This window comes from Myxine glutinosa, chromosome 1 (assembly GCF_964187855.1).
Source record: "Myxine glutinosa chromosome 1, kmMyxGlut1.1, whole genome shotgun sequence".
NCBI classification, from domain to species: Eukaryota; Metazoa; Chordata; class Myxini; order Myxiniformes; family Myxinidae; genus Myxine; species Myxine glutinosa.
In genome coordinates, this window is record NC_136261.1 from 114,281,625 (window position 1) to 114,296,365 (window position 14,741).

Genomic DNA, 14,741 nt, shown 5'->3' on the forward strand with positions numbered 1-14,741 from the left:
CGGGAGGTTCGGGCGTGCCCGGGAACAGTGAGTCCGGGCATGCCCGGGAGAGGCGTGTCTGGCCGTGTTCTGGCCGGTGCAAGGCGATTATGTACATCCAGCGGTAACCGCTACAGGAACATCTATAACCCCTCTTCACCCGTTTGCAGGACTTCTGCATCATCAATCCCACAAATTGCATATTGGGCGTTCCGTAGTTGAATATCCTCGGCCACTGTATTTACCGCTCAAGCATCCGTTTACTCAAGGAGAAGGTGCAGACTATTTGGAATATCCTGTTACCGTTTTGTCAACTCAAGCTGCGAGAGTTTTTGGGCCTCGTCAACCTTTATCATCGATTTATTCCAAAGGCAGCCACAATACTGCAGCTGCTGAATGAGTTCCTCACAACTGCTAAGCACCTAAAAATGTTCCGATGGTCGGAGTCAACCTTTCACACCATCAAAGACGCACTGTCTAATGGCTCACTGCCGGTTCATCCGAAGGCAGAGGTGGCAACAAGCCTGATGGTGGATCCATCTGAGGCCACAATGGGTGTGGCCCTTCACCAGTTCATCAATGCCGACTGGCATCCACTGGCATTCTCTAAAAATGCTGAAACCGACAGAGCGCAAGTACAGCGCCTTTAAGCAGGAAGTACTCGCTGTATACTTTGACATCAAGTACTTCCACAATTACTTAGAGCCCAAATCATTCTTTGTCCTGACTGATCACAAACCTTTAACTTCCGCTCTATCCACCCATTCAGATTCTCACTCTCCTCACACACTTCGCCAGCTCAGTTATATCTCGCAACTCACCACTGACATCCGGAAAATCAATGGAATCGCGAACTCCGCCGTCGATTCTCTCTCTCGTTTGTCTTCTACCAACACACTGCTGAGCTCCATCACCGGAGTCTTCAACTGGTTCACTTACATTTCACAAGGTACTGCTCACAGGGAGAAACACTACCCTCGTATGTGATACATCTACAGGACAGTCCTTTCGTTCCTGTGGCATTCCGTCCTGTAGCAACACAGTTTTCCACACTTTTCACTCACTTGCATGCACAGGGTATTCAAGAAACCCAGCAACTCATCACCACTCTACATCTGGCCACGCATCAACACCAACGTGCTGTTGGGCCAAGCAATGTCTTCAATGTCAATGCTCCAAGATCCAACGCCATGCTGTTGCAGGACTCGGTAGCTTTTCAACACCAGATAGTGTTTTGACAGAGTTTGCCTGGATGTTGTTGGTTTAAATGGACACCGTTATTTACTGACTTTTATTGACCACTTCACCCGTTGGTCGGAGACTACACCGGTAGCTGACATAACCACACCTACCACTGCCAAGGCCTTTGCCCACACTTGGAGCACAGGTTTTAGTGTTCCATCAACCATCACTTTGGATTGTGGGTGCCAGATCGAATTGGCTCTTTTTTGCAAGCTGAATCAACCCCTGGGTATCAACCATGTGCAAACTACCGCTTACCATCTAGTAGCGAGTGGTATGGTTGAGCGTTTCCACTGCCAACTCAAGTGTTCCCTGAAACACACTGGATGGACTATTCCACACACTGGATGGATATCACACTGGATGGACTATTCCATGCACTGGATGGACATCGTACCTATAGGGTCCTACTTGGTACGTTAGCTACTCTTAAAGATGATCTTGGATGCTCCACTGCAGATCTAGGGTACAGTGCACTGCTTCGACTCCCAGGAGAATTTTTCTCAGCGTCCGATGACACCACCTTGCCTGACGCCACCAACTATGCCGACCAACTGCTTTCGGCCATGCAGGGCCTATGGGTGACACCAACACGTACACATTCGCGCACGCCCAGTTTTTATTCATCAGGAGTTTTCTACATTCACCCACATATTCTTACGGCATGGCGCTTTCCAGAAACCCTTGCAGCAACTGTATGATGAGCCTTACGAAGTACTGCAATGCTCCAATAAGACCTTAATACTTGCTCAATATTAACGGTGGTCGTGATGCAGTCTCCATACAGATGGCTTGAAGCCAGCTTTTCTTGATGCAGCACCAGAGCTGATCCTCACACTAATCAACGGGTGGACACCAACTACAGCAATACTCTTACCGTATATAGCAACAATCAGACAGGGTACGTTTTTTATCCAAGTCCGTAGAAGAAAGAAAGGAGTCAGTAGAAGACTGAATTACCGCCAACCTGCCTGCGGTGAGAGAGAGCAAGGCCCTCAGAATCAGCTTCACCGCGGGAGATACCAATGATTCTGAATGCTTTAGTTTCAACCGCATGAAGCCGGGAGAGGTGTGAGGCAGGAGCACCAGCCCAGAGGGAAGAGCAGTATTCCATTGAGCTGCGGATGAAAATTTTGTATGTGGTGAGGAGCTCAGGTGTGCCCAGAAAGGACTCTGCACGACGGAGGATGCCCAATCGGTGACTGGCTTTGGAAGCCAGCTGGGAAATGTGATTTTCCCAGGAAAGATCATGACAGATAGTGAGGACCAAAAGCTTGAGTGATAGAACGTCTTCGAGAGGATTGTTGAGAAGGTAGATCGGAGGGTTGTCCATGCGGTCTTTTCGGAGAGACATAGTGAGAGTGTGAGATTTGTCAGGATTGAAAGACATGTTCCACTTGTTTGACCAGTTTGTGATTTTGTCCAGGTCTGCAGAGAGTGAAGAGGCTGCTGCCTGCCGATCTGAGGGTTGAGATATGGAGCGGCAGAGAGTGGAGTCATCAGCAAAGAGATAGAGATGATTTTCCAGAGAGTCGGAGAGATCATTAATGAAGACCAGAAAAAGCACAGGGCCCAGAACACTGCATTGGGGAACTCCAGCCTGAACAGGAAGGGGAGATGAGTGAAATCCATTCAGTGCCACACGTTGACTACAACCAGAGAGGAAGTCCACAAGGCATTCTTGGAGATTTCCATGGATACCATAGGAGGAGAGTTTGGTGAGCAGAGTGGGGTGCCAGACCATAACGAAGGAACGAGATATGTCAAGGGAAACAGCTCTGATTTCCTGTTTGGCATTAAGGACCTCCATCCATTGTTGAGACAGCAGACGCAGCATGTCCAGAGTCATACATGAACCTGCTGTAAATGCCTGACGGTTGACTGAAGGTGGCACAAGAATGCGAAATTTATTGAAACTAGAACGACACTCTTCAAAGTCAAGACATCGACTGATCAAGTCAAGACATCTGCCGGCATTATTATAGTCAGGTTCACTATGTTTTTTCGTTCAAAATTTTGGTAGATTAGCAAAACTATACATTTTTGGAATATTCAGAGCATGAGGAATCCAAAAATTAATGTTTACATTTGCGTAGACACCTTTGCGAAAATGACACTCAACACAGTGATGAAGATCTGTAAAAGCATATTCCTGAACGGTATAGACCTTGTAGATCCTGTGTATAGGACTTATAGTTCAATCTGATACTACCTATAACTTCCTATAACAACCTATAACTTCAAAGGACTTGCAATATCATGTACTAGCAGAAGTACCCGGCATTGCCGGGCGGGGGAGGAGAGGGGAGGGGAGGGGATGGGAACTGGGGGGGAGGGGAGAAGAGTGGGAGGGGGAGAGGGGAGAAGAGGGGGGGATGGGGAGGGTGAGGGATGGGAGGGGTGGGAGGGGGGAGAGGGGGGAGGGGAGGAGGGAGGGGGGAAGGGGGGAAGGGGGGGGGAGGCGAAGGGGGGAGGGGGAGGGGAGAGGGAAGAGGGGGGGATGGGGAGGGTGAGGGATAGGAGGGTGAGGGATGGGAGGGGGGAGGGGGAGGGGGTTGGAGGGGGGAGGGGGAGGGGTGGGAGGGGTGAGGGGGAGGGGAGGGGGAGGGGTGGGGGGAGGGGTGGGGGGAGGGGGAGGGGGAGGGGGATGGGGGACCCGGCAGAAGTACCCGGCATTGCTGGGCCGGGGAGGGGAGGGGCGGAGGGGAGGGGAGGGGAACGGGGGGGGAGGGGAGAAGAGGGGGGGGAGGGGAGAAGGGTGGGGGAGGGGAGGGGGAAAAGGGAGGGGAGGGGGAAAAGGGAGGGGGAGGGGAGAAGGGGAGGGGGTAGGGTGGAGGGGGAAGGGAGGGGGAGGGGGGAGGGGAAAGGGAGGGGGAGGGGGAAGGGGGAGGGGAGGGGGAGGGGGAGGGGAAAGGGAGGGGGAGGGGGGAGGGGGAAAGGGAGAGGGAGGGGGGAGGGGGAAATGGGAGGGGAAGGGGGAGGGGGAAAAGGGAGGGGGAAAAGGGAGGGGGAGGGGGAAAATGGAGGGGGAGGGGAGAAGGGGAGGGGGGAGGGGAGAAGGGGAGGGGTAAGGTGGAGGGGGTAGGGTGGAGGGGGAATGGAAGGGGGGACGGAGGGGGGAGGGGGAAGGGGGAGGGAAGGGGATGGCCAGTCAACAATGACGTTGCAGTTCTCATGGTCGGAGAGCAGCACAACAATCGGACATAGTCCTGCATATTCACAACAGCACGAAGTGGATTTTGGAGACTCACCGATCCTGTGACGTCCTCCAGTACCGGCGTTGCCGGGCGGGGGAAGGGAGACCCGTACATTCCCAACCCATACATTCGCCCTCTCAACTCAAGCTCACTCGGACAAAAGCCTCGCACAAATTACACCATGAAGGCCCAATGGTCATGTCTATGCCACAAATCATGAGCGCACTGAATTGAAAATATATAGAACGCTCATACTCCGTGAAAAGTGAAGCCGCCGTGTCGCCATCTTGGTCAGCACGACTCGACCAACTCGCTTCGCGGATCTCGTTTTGTGCGGCAAGAAACTGCTCCAATCGGTTACGGAAGGGTTGTGGAAAGACGTTTCACAGCTGTTTCAAAGACATTTAATTCATATCGCACAAAATCGATACAAAACACGATCGCATAAAATGTGAAGTGACGTGTGACGGGATGGAACATCACGTGATCGCTCTGAGCGAATCAGTCTGGCGGCGGGAATGGAACATCACGTGATCGCTCTGAGCGAATCAGCGAGCTGCTCTGGAACCGGCTGAGATTGGCGGGTACTTCGCTGAAATGCGCTGAGGTAAATATGAATAAAAAATATGGATCGTCAAATATTTTGAGTTCGGCCATGTTCGTCCCACGCTCAATGGCCATGTCTATGTCAAATATCAAGCACGTAAGCCTCTCCGTTTAGGAGTCTATCGGTAACATTACACACACACACACACAAACTGTGTTTTATATATATAGATTATGTAATACAGTTATATCACAAATATAAAGACAATGGTTTTCAATTACCGTTGTTTGTTACTTTTCTATAATCCTGAGCACTATTTTGAGGCCTTTATTGGATTCCTTGACCCAGAAAACATAGGATTAGCATATTTAATTAAGTCTCTAGGTTGACTAGAAGCCGAGATCGCGCAAAATATGTATTTTATGGCGGCCATTTTCAAAATCCAAAATGGCGGCCATGCAGGTGTCTGTGCAAATGCCAACATTGATTTTCAGATTCTCCATGCTCTGAAGATTCCAAAAATGTACAGGTTTGCTAATCTCCAAAATTTTGAGAGAAATTATATTTGTTAACATCGTGAACCTGACTATCTTCATCATCATAACAATTGTACCAAGTTTGATTTAAATCCATTCAGCTGTTCTCAAGTTATCACATTTTTACCTGACATGACCTCTGACCCTTGACCTCTTGACCCCTAAATCTAATGGGTTCATGCTTACATCATTATACGTCCCTGTACCAAGTTCGAATTAGATCCCTTTAGCCATTCCCAAATTATACACCTATTACAGACTTTGAGCTTTGACCTTTGCCCCCAAAATCTAATCAGTTAATCTTTACTTCATTATACATACCTGTACCGTTTGAATTAGATCATTTCAGCTGTTCTCAAGTTATCGTGGAACCGAAAACCTATCACGGACGGACGAACAACCTGAAAACATAATGCTTCGACTTCGTCGACGAAAGCATGAAAAGTTAATACCTACATTATTTGCTCACTGATAACTGGTGTCCCCAGTCCCCACCCAGGTCATATTATCCTTTTTCCGGCAAAAGTCCTGTCTGTCATTATCAACCGCGTGATTTTGATGGAAAAGCGATATATCCCAAATACGATAAATGGCACAAAGCACGTTTCAAAATGCAACAAAGTGGGTAAAGGTTGGATGGCGTCGTGAGGGATAAAAATCATGAAACTCGAAACAAAAAAGGTCAATGCAATGCTGTCACGTGACAAGTAGTAATACCAAAAATGAGCAGCAGATGGAGCAATAAGACCAAAGTCAGTAAAACATCCACCGCACAATTTGTTTAAGATAAAATAATACCGCCAAAAATGAAAACAATCAATGACAGCAATGGGCTTGAAAATACTAAAACATTGAGATGTTTAGCAAAATGCAATTCCAAAAGTATTGTGTCAGGAGTGGGATTCGAACCCACGCCTCCAGAGGAGACTGCGACCTGAACGCAGCGCCTTAGACCGCTCGGCCATCCTGACACTGGTGAGGACTACAACGAAAATGTATATATGAAACATTTTCAAAATATTCAACGATTACACTACCGTGAGTTTATAATTAAACCGGACCTGTGTTGGCGAACAAGTTAAAACTGGAGGGTTTGACTTTGATTAACAGCGATTGAGCCAAATACTGTCGTTTTCTTTCCATTTTTATTTTAGTCTGGTATTGTTCAGGTGATCGTTACCGAACAAGGCACAAGTGGCGATTACTCCCTCAAGTTTGTGCCGTGATGACGTCAAGACGCACAGGAAACAGCCTCTGCAGCACCGACGTCTGTGAGGTACAATCTGCTGCATCCCAACACCGAGTCATAACAAAGACTAAAAGTGCTGCCTCCTTGTTTGACGCTTGGCATTTAAAAAGGTTATTGACGCTTGGCATCTAAAAAGGTTAGAGTACTAACAAAGAATCATAGGTTGGCAATACTTGCACAGGCTTTGATGAGCCGAATGACATGCTCCTGTGACTGGAAAGCGAACTCCATATTTATTTGTAAGATTTGTGTTCACTAAGTTGGAGTGGTGTGCTCCAGGACCGTGCTGTTTACCTGTTTACCTAAGGGGTATACCGTATACAAACAAACTAGAACGGAACTCGTTGGAGAGCATGAACCTCGGCCAGGCTGATCAGTTTACGTTTTGTATCCACTGATATGTCGGATCTGGATTTGGACCCAAACCATAATCTCTCCGCTTGTTCTTATCACTTACCCAAGGTCTCCACCGAGTTTGGTCCGAATCCGTCCATAACTTTTTGAAATATCTTGTTCACAAATAGACAGAGAGACAAACACATGGACAAATAGACAAACAGAGAGACAAACAGACAGAAAAACAAACAGGAAAACACACACACACAGACAGACAGACAAAACACAGACAAACAGAGAGACAAACAGACAGACAAACACACAGACAGAAAAACACAGACAGACAGACAAAACACAGACAAACAGAAAGACAAACAGACAGAAAATCAACCAGACAGACAAACACACACACACACACACACACAGACAGACAGACATACAGACAGACAAACAGAGAGACAAACAGAGAGACAAACACACAGACAGACAAACACACAGACAGACAAACACACAGACAGACAAACAGACAGACAAACAGAGACAAACATACAGACAAATAGACAAACACAAACAGACAGACAGACAGACAAACAAACAGACAAAAAGAACAAACAAATAGATATACAAACAGGTGCGAAAACATAACCTCGTCCATCTTCGGACGGTCATAAACACACACACACACACACACACACACACACACAAAACACATACAAAAAACACATACACAAAAACACACACACATACACACACACACAAAGTCTCATGTACGTACACACACACACACACACACACACACACACATATACATACACACACATGCGCACAAAAATACACATGCACACTTGCACACACGTATACACACAAACACATACACATACACTCGTATATACCTGCACACATAAACGTCTGTACATAAGACCTGGTTGGATCCCATTGAACCTACTAAAACCCGCATATGGAGACATAACAACCAGCGACACCACAATGAAACCCGCGACTCGTTGAAGAGCTGAAAGTTTGCAGTGATGTTTTTATCGCCGCATCAGAACAAAGTACCATGTACTTTATTACGATTCAAAGTGAAGGCGGAGCTTTGTAAAATCACGTGACATGTACCACGAGGTACAATTACAGTATTCTGAGATCGAGACCCATTTTGTTTGTGTGACGAAGCGCCAAGCAAGCAGGGCTTTGGTGGAGCGTTCAGACCTTATCCAAACAGATTCAATGGGTTTGAAAGCCTTGGCCTGCTTTGTGTCACAGACACCCTGCTGTTGGCTGTTCTGCATCCCACGACGTGCACAACTTGTGATGCACACGGCCATTCCACGGTGATGGCGAAGGCTCTCAAAGGCCTATTGGTCATGCCCGGGTGTCGACCATACAATCCGCAACTAAACAGTGTCCCCTTTGACCCCACCATTGAAAGGTCAGGAATCGTGTTCGTGGTAAAACGGCCTTGTTGATCATTTATTGGTCTGTCTTTTTTAGTTTTCCCCCGTTGATGGACAAGTGATCACCTCCGCCGCATCCCAGGAGAGAGAGGCCTGGTCAACGTACCCACGTGGCCACATTGGTGGTGGCATCTGATGAGCGATCAAAGCGTTTCCGCTTAAAATCAGCAAATCGGTCTTTCTTGACCTTTCACTTTCAATGGATTGTTGCACCATGACCATCGAGAACAGACTTGCTGATTACAGAACTCAAGCAAACAGAATATTTATTTACAAGTAATCCATGCACCTTGGAATAATTGAATCTAATTTCAATATAAACATAATTACATACATATTAACATCTAATTGAAAGGATATACACAGGATGTCCATAAAGTCCTTGTGCAATTCTAAACTTTAATAGCTTTGGATTTAATCAACAAGAAATGTGTTCGTGCGTAGCACGATACTTGCAAAATCCCTAAAATAAGTTGTTGACCTTTGGCTTTATGTTGACCTCAAAAATAATTGGTGCTTGAATTCAGTGACCTGGTATGCAAATCCTCTTCAAATCTCATGTCAATCGGAGGAAAACTGAGAATTTTAGAAATTCACCTTCAAGTCGTTGATCTTTGGTCTATGTTGAACTTTTGGCCTTTGTTGACCTCAAAAATAATTGGTGGTTGAATTCAGTGACCTGATATGCCGCTATACAACAATAACTACATAAAGATATATATATATAGTGATTAATCTCTGTGGGTGCTGTCCCTCAGATGTACGTTAAACTGGGTGTCCCATCTGCTGACCATAGTTGGTGGAGTTTAAAGGTCCAACGGTGTCCTTCGCAAAGATTAGGCGAGCTATCACTGGTATTCTGAACAAAGTCCAAATTCCTGCCCTGTCGTCCTTTGTCGGAGAGGCGACCCAACCAGAATTGTAACCCTGGGCATAGAAACCGCTTCCCCAGCACCTAGGGTGGTCATCGAAAGACCTCAAGAATAGAAGAAAGTTGCATTTAATGTACTTTGATTTTTTTTTTTAACTAAATTAATTTAGTGCTAATCTATAATAACAAAAGGCAGTGTCCGTCCATCAGTCCGTCCGTCAGTCTCCTCCATAACTCCAAAACCATGATACGCAGCAGCCCCAAACTTTGCATGCATACGCCTGTGTAAAGTATCTCGACAAACTGCGATCAATTGTCGTACGCGTTTATTCACTCTGCCGATCAAGGCCCGATTCACAGCAGCGCCATCCGAGGTCTGGCGTAGGGATACAACCCGGTCCCAGTGTAGGGATACAACGGTGAATATTTGCACTGCATACATGACATCCTCCCCTTTAAGTCCAAAATTACCACGAGCAATACGTGCTAGATTTCCAGAATTGACATTTCAAAAGCAACATTTCCAAAACATGTGAAAATATGTGTGCAAACGGTTATGAGAATAATGAAAATACGTGAAAATAGAACATGTGTCAACGTGAAAAAAAAACATCTTCAAAGATTCAACCGGTCGGGTGCTTTTCTCTCACGCATTGAGCGTCGCGGTGTACCAGTGGATACAGAGTCCGAGGTGATTCCTTTGGGTCGCGGTGTACCAGTGGATACAGAGTCCGAGGTGATTCCTTTGGTCTCCACGAAGGGTGTAGCGTTTGCCGAGGTTTTCGGGGCATCTGAGCCGGCTGGAGCGGCCACGACGATCTCCGGCAGTGGCGGTCGAACTGTTGTCCTGACTGTGAGGAAGCTACAGGCTCCATCGACTCACAGTGACGGTAGGTTATGTGGTCCTGATGTCGACGAATTTCGCGGCCGTCCTGCAGGCGAATCACACAGGACAGTGGACCTGGCTTCTCGATGATGTCCCCCGGTAGCCACGTCGCACCTGCACCAAAATTTCGGGCAAACACTGGATCTCCAATGTTGATACATCGACTGTTGGACGTCTTATCGTGCACCAACTTTTGATTAAGCTGGCTCTGATAAACATTTGATGATATGTCTGGTTTGAGATTGTCAAGTGTCGATCTCAAGTGTTGTTTCATCAATAACTCAGACGGAGCTGCACCGGTTGTTGATTGTGGCGTGATACGGTATTTGAACAGGAGACGAGACAGCTTTGTTTCAAGGGTTCCCTCTTGAAGTTTCTGCAATCCGGATTTGATGATTCCTACGGATCGTTCGGCCAAGCCATTTGAAGCCTGGTGATGTGGGCTGACAAACTTATGTTTGATGCCGTTCCGACGTGTGAACTTGGCAAACTCGGTACTGGAAAAACACGAACCGTTATCACTCACGATCATCCTGGGCAGACCATGAGTGGCGAAACAGCGTCTGGGTCTTTCGATGACAATGGCTGACGTAGTACCACGCATCACATAGGCATCAATCCATTTTGTGTGCGCGTCCGTAATTATTAGAATCATGCTGCCGTTAATAGGCCCGGCATAATCGAGATGTAGGCGATGCCACGGTTTGCTGGGCCATTCCCAGGGATGCAGTGGCACTTTCGCAGGTGTATTCCGGGTGCTCTGGCAGGGGTAACAATGTCGAACATGATGTTCGATATCAGCATCAAGATTCGGCCACCACACATAGTTTCTGGCGAGTGACTTCATCTTCACAATCCCGGGGTGACAGTCATGGATTTCATCCATGACCCTGGAACGCAGATTTTTCGGGATCACGACACGACATCCCCAGAGTAGGCAACCATTTTCCACGCTGAGTTCGTTTTTACGTGCTTTAAAAGCCGCAAAATCTGGGTCACCCTCAGGTAGCAAATGCCATCCAAGCTGTACATCCTGGACAGTTCGGGACAGAACGGGGTCTCGTCGAGTATGAGTGCAGATCTGGCCGGAATCGACAGCACAATCTTCCAGATGATCCATCAGTGCGATAATGGATCCTGGTGTAGGCGAATCATCAACGGATTCTGGAAGGGGTAACCGACTCATGGCATCTGCATTTGTGAGAGACGAACCGGGCTTATAACATATGGTGTAGTCATAAGCAGCGAGAAACAGGGACCAGCGGATGATCCTGGGCGGTAGTGTGTCAGATGTCGCCTTAGTTGGACCAAACAGACTGATCAGCGGCTTGTGATCAGTGCGAATCGTGAAATGATGTCCAAGAAGGTACTGGCGAAATTTGCCGACACCGAAAACGATTCCCAATCCTTCCTTGTCAAGTTGGGAATAGTTTTTCTCTGCCGGGGACAACGTTCTGGATGCAAATGCAACCGGTCTTTCCGTACCGTCAGGCATCACGTGTGATAATACACTCCCCACTCCATACCGACAGGCATCGCATGTCAGCACAAGATCCTTCTCTGGATCAAAATGAACGAGAACATTGGACGATTTGAGCAGATCCTTAGAGGTCTGGAATGCTGATTGTTCAGTAAACCCCCAGCTCCAGGAGACTCCTTTCCTCAAAAGCCGATAAAGGGGGCCCAAAACGTCGGTCACATTCGGGATGTAACGACCATAGAACTGAAGCAAACCGAGGTATGACTTCAATTCGGTCACATCTCGTGGAGCAAGAGCATCCTTGATAGCTCGGACTTTCTCATCTGTCGGGTGTAGACCCTCGGCATCAATCGTATGACCCAGGTACGTGACTGATGGCACCATAAACTTGCACTTGTCTCGACGCAAACGTAGGCCAGAGTCCGAAATCTTCTTCAGAACTCTCTCCAGGTTCTGTAGATGTTCCGCATCCGTACGACCAGTAACCAGAATATCATCCTGGTAACAAACGACGTTGCGTTCGGCGGCAAACAAACTGTCCATGACACGCTGATAAATTCCAGGTGCAGATTTCACTCCAAAACTAAGTCGGTGGTACCTGTACAACCCACGATGCATGTTGATGGTAAGATACTGTTTCGAATTCTCGTCCAAGCAGAGCTGTAGATAGGCGGATTTGAGATCGAGTTTCTTAAAAGTCTTGCCTCCCGTGAGACGAGCATAGAGGTCTTCGATCCTCGGGATTGGATATTTATCCAATGAAGAACACCTGTTCACGGTCATTTTATAATCTCCACATATGCGGATGGACTGGTCCGATTTTATGACCGGAACGATGGGCGCCGCCCATTCGGCATACTGGATTTGCTTGATGATCCCCAGATTTTCAGGATGATCCAGTTCCTTGTCAATCCGCTCACGCAGGGCGAAAGGGACTGGGCGAGCCCTGCAAAATATAGGATTGGCATCCCGGTCAACCCTGAGTTTAGCCGTATGTCCTTTCAAGGTTCCAAGCTCATCCTTGAAGACATCCGGGTACGTATCCAGCACATGTTTGAGTGTGTATGCTGCGGTAGGAGAAACGTTGGCTGCCCGGAGTTGATGAATGCTTTCCCACTTCAGTCGAATTATGCTCAACCAGTTACTGCCGAGTAAGGAAGGGCCCTTTCCAGGAATGACGATCAGGGGTAGGTGAAACTCACGGTTATCGTAGCCCACTGTGATGTCACATGTACCGCAGGGAACAATCTTCTCACCTGTATAGGTGGAGAGTCCATAGGTAGTAGGTTTCAGATGGGGTCGGTCAGCATGACTCCACAGGTTTGTGAAAACAGCATGGCTGATGAGCGAGACGGCCGCACCAGTGTCGACCTCCATTTGCAATGGTCGATTGTTGACGACAACATTGGCAAGAAGAGGGTCCCACCTATGGTGAGAATCAATATGAAGCAGGTCATACGATTCTGAGTTGTCGGAAACAGAGCTCACCTGGTCAAGCTCGGGTTCCTCCGAACCGATAAACTGATGAATCTTGTCAGCAGCTTTTCCTTTTCCCGATTTGCGAGTGATGCAAGCTGGAGCAATATGGCCAGTTTTTGAACAGAAATGGCAGGTGGCCTCTTTGAACCGACACGTCTCCGGAGGGTGCTTTCCGTTGCACCGAAAACAGTTGTTGTGGGTTTGAGACTGCACTGGCTTCTGACGAGGAGCCTTGTTCCAACGTTTTGGCTGAACATGATCCAACCGATTCACAGCAGGGCTGGTACCAGACAAGCGAGTGGCACCGATGCTTGTAGCGTTGCATTCAGCACTTTCCATGGAAATGGCGGTGTCTCTGGCATTTTGGAACGTCAGACTTCTCTCAGCAAGCAGGCGTCTACGAGTGCGGTCATCGGACATGCCAACCACCAGCAAATCACGAAGCATGTCATCGATCGTGTCCCCAAACTCACACAGATGTGACAGTTTTTTGAGGTGTGCCATGAAGTCTGCGATCGACTGACCTTGCTGCTGTCTGCACATGTAAAAATTAAACCGACACAGGATGACTGAAGGAGATGGGTTGCAATGTTCCTTCAAAGTGGCCTTGAGCTCTGCATACGTGAGCTCCTGGATTGTCCGAGGCCGAATCAGGTTTTTAACAAGTGTGAACGTCTCACCTCCGCAAACGGACAGGAAGACGGCCTTCATCCGGCCTTCGGTCGCGATGCCGTTCACCTCGAAGTAGAAAGACAACCGCTCAGAATACGTGTCAAAATCCCCCTCATGAGGGTCGAATTCATCGATATGGCCGAAAGAAGTCATGGTCTAGATGTTTATCCTCGTCGCCATGCAAAGTATCTCGACAAACTGCGATCAATTGTCGTACGCGTTTATTCACTCTGCCGATCAAGGCCCGATTCACAGCAGCGCCATCCGAGGTCTGGCGTAGGGATACAACCTGGTCCCGGTGTCGGGATACAACGGTGAATATTTGCACTACATACATGACAGCCTGGACCTCCAACAGATTGCAAGGATGAAAATTGGGTGTTTGGGTGTGTTCTAACATCCTTTTTGAAGATGATTAACGAGGTGCTCATAAGAAAAAAAAAGGATGTGGTGGCTTACCAATATGGCGGCCCACCATCTTGGTCTTGGTCATCTTGGCACCTCACTGGGTTTTTAAACCGCCATTTTGTTTCGGCCTACTCAAACTTGCCTTGCGTTGGAAACACGATTGATTATTATCATTACATAATTGAAGCATACTACGTATCATGAAAATCTGGATTTGGATATGAGGATTGGATGCTGTAGACTAAATAAATGTCCAAATATGGAGTGAACTCTGACTAAATTTACCATTTCCAGCGATTTTTATAACTAAGTGTATATATTCATTTATTTAAGTGAGGCTGTCATTCTCATTCTGGGAGTAGTTTTTTTAACTTTAACTTCATAATAATTTTTAACTTAATT

General features: G+C 47.4%; 1 non-coding gene across 1 annotated transcript; it reads right to left on the reverse strand.

The window, feature by feature from the left end:
• Positions 1–6,389: 6,389 nt before the first annotated feature.
• On the reverse strand, positions 6,390–6,472 carry TRNAL-CAG (transfer RNA leucine (anticodon CAG)). The gene has a single exon. It is a non-coding gene; the product is annotated as a tRNA-Leu (tRNA).
• Between the last annotated feature and the right edge of the window lie 8,269 nt (positions 6,473–14,741).